Source organism: Kryptolebias marmoratus, linkage group LG22, assembly GCF_001649575.2.
Source record: "Kryptolebias marmoratus isolate JLee-2015 linkage group LG22, ASM164957v2, whole genome shotgun sequence".
NCBI classification, from domain to species: Eukaryota; Metazoa; Chordata; class Actinopteri; order Cyprinodontiformes; family Rivulidae; genus Kryptolebias; species Kryptolebias marmoratus.
The window spans coordinates 17,198,865-17,204,864 of record NC_051451.1 but is presented as its reverse complement, the minus strand read 5'-3'; the positions used below and the strand labels follow the sequence as shown (position 1 = coordinate 17,204,864).

Below are 6,000 nucleotides of genomic sequence, written 5' to 3'. Positions count from 1 at the left end.
TTTTTTTTTTTTTTTTTTTTTTTTTTTTTTTTTTTTTTTTTTTTTTTTTTTTTTTTTTTTTTTTTTTTTTTTTTTTTTTTTTTTTTTTTTTTTTTACTCGTCTTTGCAATAATCTTGAATCCTCCTACCTCGACTGGATGCTTACTGAGTTCAAGCGTCGGGCTTTTACAGGTTCCAAAAATAGCAGCGCAGGCTACGCATGTTCGCAATCCGCTTGTTATCGCGGATTTAGATCATGATCCAGCTTTCTTTTTAAAAGAAACAACAACAACAACGTAAAAAAAAAAAAAAAAAAAAAAAAAAAAAAAAAAAACTTAATCCTGCACGCAATGGGACAATCTCCGGCGCTGGCTGGTTTCGGGTTTTTACGAGCGCGAGGAGCCTCGGCTCTCGGCTCTCGGCTCTCGGTGCGCGTGCTTCTCCTGCTGTTTACTTAGACGCTTCATAAACACTCCTATTCTTTTCCTCCTGACAGAATTGAGAGGTGTGTATCAGTTTGCTTTTCCTTTTTTTCTCTCTCTCCTCTCTCTGTCTCTCTCTCTCTCTCGCTCTTTGAGTGAGGCGGAGCCTTTTGCCCACTTCTCTCTCTCACACACACACACACCTCTCACACACACACACATAGTGAGCACAGATAAGAGTCTTCCTGCAGTTGATGAAGATGGGACAGCGGTGGGAAATTTCTAGAAAGATTATTTTTTTGTACTATTTTTATTTTGTCGGTTTCAGTTTTTTTTTCTTCTGTGATTTGGTTCTCAACTGATGGTCGTGAAACCCTAAATTAGAAGTCGAATTACAAAAACAAAACAAAACAAACAACAACAAAAAACAAAAACAAAGGCTTAATGTTTAAAATAACATTATGCACAATCTCCTCAGAGTGTGTGTTGTGAATGATTCTCAGCTACTATCACATCAAACTGCAGCTCAGTATCTGTAAATTGACTGAGCTATATAGCAATTTTTAGGTTGACTAACATGAATAGGCTGTGACGTCTAGCTGGAGTTGGATTGACTCCAAAAGGTAATGAGTTGTAGAGGTACATCCAATGATTACTTTCTGATTGTTTCATTAAAATCCATCCAGTGGTTTGTGACATACTTTGCTAACAGACAGATGGGGCAGACTCCAATCTTTTAATGCTAAAGTTTTAGGCAAAGCTCTCATGCACTAAGTAGCATTTGGAGTATTTGTTGTAAATGACTCTCAGCAACAACCACTCCAAATTTTAGCACAGTATCTGTAGAATTAACTGAATTATAGACATGTTTGTGCTGTCTAAGGTCAGTTGGCTGCAGTGGCCATCTTGAACTGGGTTGACTGCAAAAGGTAATCAGTTTTAAAGGAACATTAAATGATTGTTTCCTGAAAGTTTCATTAAAATCCATCCAGTGGGTCATGAGATATTTTGCTAACAGACTGACAGTGTTGGCTTTGAATAGTTAATGGCAAAAAAATGTAAACAAAAGATTTTGTACAATCTGTTAGCGCTTACAACACGTGCTGGAGCTCAGTTCCAGCTGCTACTACACCAAATCTTAGCTAAATATATGTCACATTAACTGAGCTGTAGCTATTTTTGTGTTTTTTAAAAGTCAGGTGGTTGTGGCAGCCATGTTGAATTGCGTTGGCTCCCAACGTTAATCAGTTGCAGATGTATATTCAGTGATTACTTTCTGTGAGTTTCATTAAAATCCGTCCAGTGGTTCATGAGAATTGGGGCAACAATATTTGATATTTACACCGCCTCTTTTAATCTAATGTTATCAGGAAAAGTAGTTTTAGATTTATCATTTGGGTACTAAAGGCGCCTGGAATCGGTAATTGGATCTTAACTTATGACTTGTGCATTTAATAATTTTAAACTTGAGCTTGGTAAAGCCTAAAAGTTAAACTACAGTATGAGTATTGTGTTGCTTCATTCTGTTCAGTCAAGCAAACAAGTGAGCATAATCCTTCAGGATAATGCAGTGTCAGTAAACATATCTGAGCTTTTTAGGATAAACACAATGGATAATACTAACAATAAAAAAACCTTTTTCACAACTGTCAATAGTAAAACAAAAGGGGTAGACTTTTAATCAGTTCATTATTTTTCTTTATATTATGTGCCGGTAGCGACAACTGCAGTTGTTCCCATCTATGATTAATTTCTCTAATCTATATTGCTCTCTTTTTCAATCCTTTTCTTCCAGCAGCAGAGTAATTGTTGTCTCATTCGTTTGTGCAGCGTGCAGGCTACATAGCACTGTCTCAGTGCTTAAAAACCGTACAATATTTAGACAAAAGATTGTATCGTTTTTAAGCAGATCCACCAAATTACACTGTGAAAAGAACTTTCTGCAAAGAAAATCAAGCCAAGCAACAGATTCATTTACTCCCACCTATTCTTATACACTGAGCTCTCAGTCATTTAAAGTCAAAGATTCAAACTTTAATGTTATAATAACAAAAGAAAGGGTTTTATTTTTTATCTAAATGTATTTGTTAAGCATCAAAATGTCAAATTATTGTATATTTTCATATTTTAGGCATACCCTTTAATATACACATTATCCTAAGTTTAACTTATTACAAGTGACAGCAAAGCAGGAGAGCTGGATGGGGCTTTAACTTGTATATGTGCACGTGCATGTGTGCGTGACAGTGTGATGATTAATACCTAATAACACTAACACCAATATCAGTGTTATTGCAAGTATTAGAAATAGAAACTGAGCATAAAATAGTTATATGTGCTGCACAATGTTGTCTTGTTTCACTATTAAAAGGTAAATATGGAGCAAACATGGACCCTTACATTTATAGTATTTTAGCTATTCTATTTCAGCTTTTTTTGTTGTTGCTGCAGTTTTTTTTTTGCAGTGGAAGAGCATATATATTATGTGTTAAGAGTGAGATCACTTTGGTAAGAGCAAAAAATATGTAGCACAAACAGAAAAATCCATATTTTGACCCATTTATTGGTTTTACATACCACCAGCCTGCCATCTACAGTATGAAGTCTTGACCTATTGCACCTAAACTGCAGCTCAGGAGTCTAGTGACCCTGGAGGATAATTAATTGGTAATATTTTTGCATTTATTTTTCCTGAAGCATTCTGTTGCTAAGATGAGGTTTTCTTTTTCCACCATGTTTGAAATCTTGTTGATTATTTGCCAAAAAGGGGCCTTAATGTCAACAGATCTGCTTGTGTACTTTAGGGTACCTTTTTGTGTGCATTTTAGACCTCTTGAATTCTCAGAGTAAACTACATTTTTAAGGAATTTGTTGATACTGTATCTGGCACCAAACACTTTAGGTCCCACTTTCCCTTGACACAGAAATGCACGTCACCTGAGAATAAACAAATCCAATCTAACCTTGTGTTTTTACGGTTTGGTTTTCAAAGACTGGTAGGACTATTCACTGGCGTGAAATCGTTTGAGCTGAGCATTTTGCTCGACTGCGGCCTTAGTATCATTTGGTGGATGTGTGTGGTCTTACACATGGAGATCTTGGACCCGTACTTCCTTTCCTGTGGTCATTTTGTTCACAGCACAATGTAACTACTGGGCAAAACCCCAAACACTCCAAATGCAAACAGCAGCCAACAAGGCACACCAATGGAGGCATATGTTCACAGAGAGACGGATACTAAGGAGAGAGTGGGTCAGGAAAAAAAAAAAAAAAGCTGTGGGATTGTATATGTGAGACAAAATCAGACTTAAACTGATAACACAAAGCACCTTAAGGTACTTTAAAACTTTCGAAATTAAAAAAAATAAAAATTAAATGGGGAGGGTATGGAGTTTTAATAGTGCTTTTGACCACATTGTGAAAACTGTGACAGCAGCATAGATGCAGAACATCACACAGAAATTTGAGATCAGAAATATATTTTTATTTCATATGCCAATGAATTTTCCAACATGGTGCAAAACCACCTTCCTTTCTAATGTCAGCATCAAAATTTTTAGTAAAAAATCAAAGTAAACATAAGAATGACTTTTTTTACCCTCCTGAACGTCTTCCATTTGTGGTATTACACAAAATGTCATCATGTAGTTTAGAATCCATCTTTAAAATCTGCTGTACTGTCACAAATCAGGTCCAACAAGCCTATCTTTCGTTGTGTTAAATGCACGACACAAAGTCAAATAAAAATATACCTGACTGAAAGCAAAACATTACACCACTCATACAATAAATCTTTAAATCAACACCGATTATGAAAATGTTGACATTATTGTTTGCTATTATGATTACATATTGTAAATACGCGTGTCAGAGGATGTTAGTCAACACACACGTCTAATCTGTTCAATATACAGTGAGTATTTGAGGAGATCAGCAGTGTGTGACTGCATATTTCTGCAAAGAGACATTATTTCTTCCCTCAGTTCCTCTTGGCGGAGATCTGAGTGTTTGACCTTTTTAAAATGCAAAGCAATTCTTCTACTCCAGAGAGTGAACAGGAGGCTCATGATTGTGCTACGAAATTTGATGGACTTAAAGCAGTAACTCACAGAGAGGGAGAGCTGCTCTGCACCTGCTCGAGTCTTGACTTGGTTATGGCGATACAATAACACCTCCAAGGGTTATGTTAATCTTTAAAGGCGAGTTATTCTTATGCGGCGCCGCTCTTTACTTCATTTGAATGAATATTTCTCTGCAACCTTGAATCAGTTTCTTGTGCTTAAATTACACCATTGCCTAGCCTTCCTTTGACAAGCTGCTGTGTGTGTGTGTGTGTGTGTGCGCCGTATATCCAAGTCTTGATTTACTGTTTCTGTTGTGAAAATGAACCGACGACTCACATTTACTCAGCCCATATATTCATCGATTCATTCATTAAATAAGATTTTACTATTAAAAATAACCCTGCATAAACCATCTTGGAAAGCATACACTGTAGTGACCTTACATGCAATTTTAAATTAACATTCACACCTTTTTTTTCTCCCCATTTTTGAAAAGGATGAAGTACAGCTAATTTATCTTCAGAATCATCAGTAGATAACTTTCAATTCTCTTCAACTTAAAAGGGCAAATGGTGTTAAACTGTGAATTTAACAAATTGTAGCACATTCTGAACACAGGACATTGTTGAGCAGCTAGTATGAGAGTAATTTACATTCAGTAATGTCATCAGATTGATAACTATTTACCATTCCACCTATTGCATCTTCTCTTTTTGGTGCATGATGTTATATATTTGTGATATTTTTAGAAAAAGACAATATGTTTAAAAAAACCCTCATAATTCCACTATGATCACACATTTTCTTAAATTTTAAAACATTAAAGCTTCTATCACATGTTAAGCAGCCTTTTAAAATGTACTGTGTAGAGATGCTTTCATCCTTTTATACTGTACTGGGCAAAAGTCTTGAGTCATCTTTCATTTACTTGGGATTTACATAAGAGTTTCTTTATAATTGTTTTAAGTGTTCCTCATCAAAATTTCTTCTTTCTTTCAAGAGATTTTTTTGGCTGCCTTTTCATTCTTTATTAGTCCCATATTTGACTGTGTTCAGAGGAATCCGTTTTGTGCGTTGTTGTTTGTTAATCAAGTTAACTCTGACATATGAACCAATGAATAAAAAAAGCTGCTCAACCCAAGGTGTGAACCAGTGTTGTTTCTACAGAAAAACAAAAAAACTTAGCAAAGAAAACACTTTGAATGAGATCTGTGGGTTCTTTGTTACTATCAGACCATTAAAAGGACAATTATTTTTGTGTAGAATCTCCAAAATCTACCAAATGACAGTTTGACTCACATAAAGTAGTATTTGGCACCAATAAAATGATATAAAAGAGCATATATATTAAAACATAATGCAAGAATGATGGGTCTCTCAAGTGCTGTCAGGCTTTGCTGGATATTCTTTCCCATTTCCTAAAAATGGGACTTTCAGATACTGTTCATAGTTTTTTATGCCTTATTTTTCAAATGCATATTGAACAATACTGAACAGTTTGCTGTCATGGTCAAGACAGGCAACTGTCATGCTGT

At 35.5% G+C, this 6,000-nt stretch overlaps 1 protein-coding gene across 3 annotated transcripts in view; it reads right to left on the bottom strand.

The window, feature by feature from the left end:
• The window catches only part of ctbp2a (C-terminal binding protein 2a), a 67,991-nt gene extending 67,728 nt beyond the window's left edge, over positions 1-263 (bottom strand). For 2 of the 3 annotated variants that reach the window (XM_017430214.3, XM_037973450.1), the window contains exon 1: positions 129-263. The gene's annotated coding sequence lies outside the window, so the exon portion shown is untranslated. The remainder of the gene's footprint in view (positions 1-128) is intronic. The other variant, XM_037973447.1, reaches the window with a different exon arrangement.
• Between the last annotated feature and the right edge of the window lie 5,737 nt (positions 264-6,000).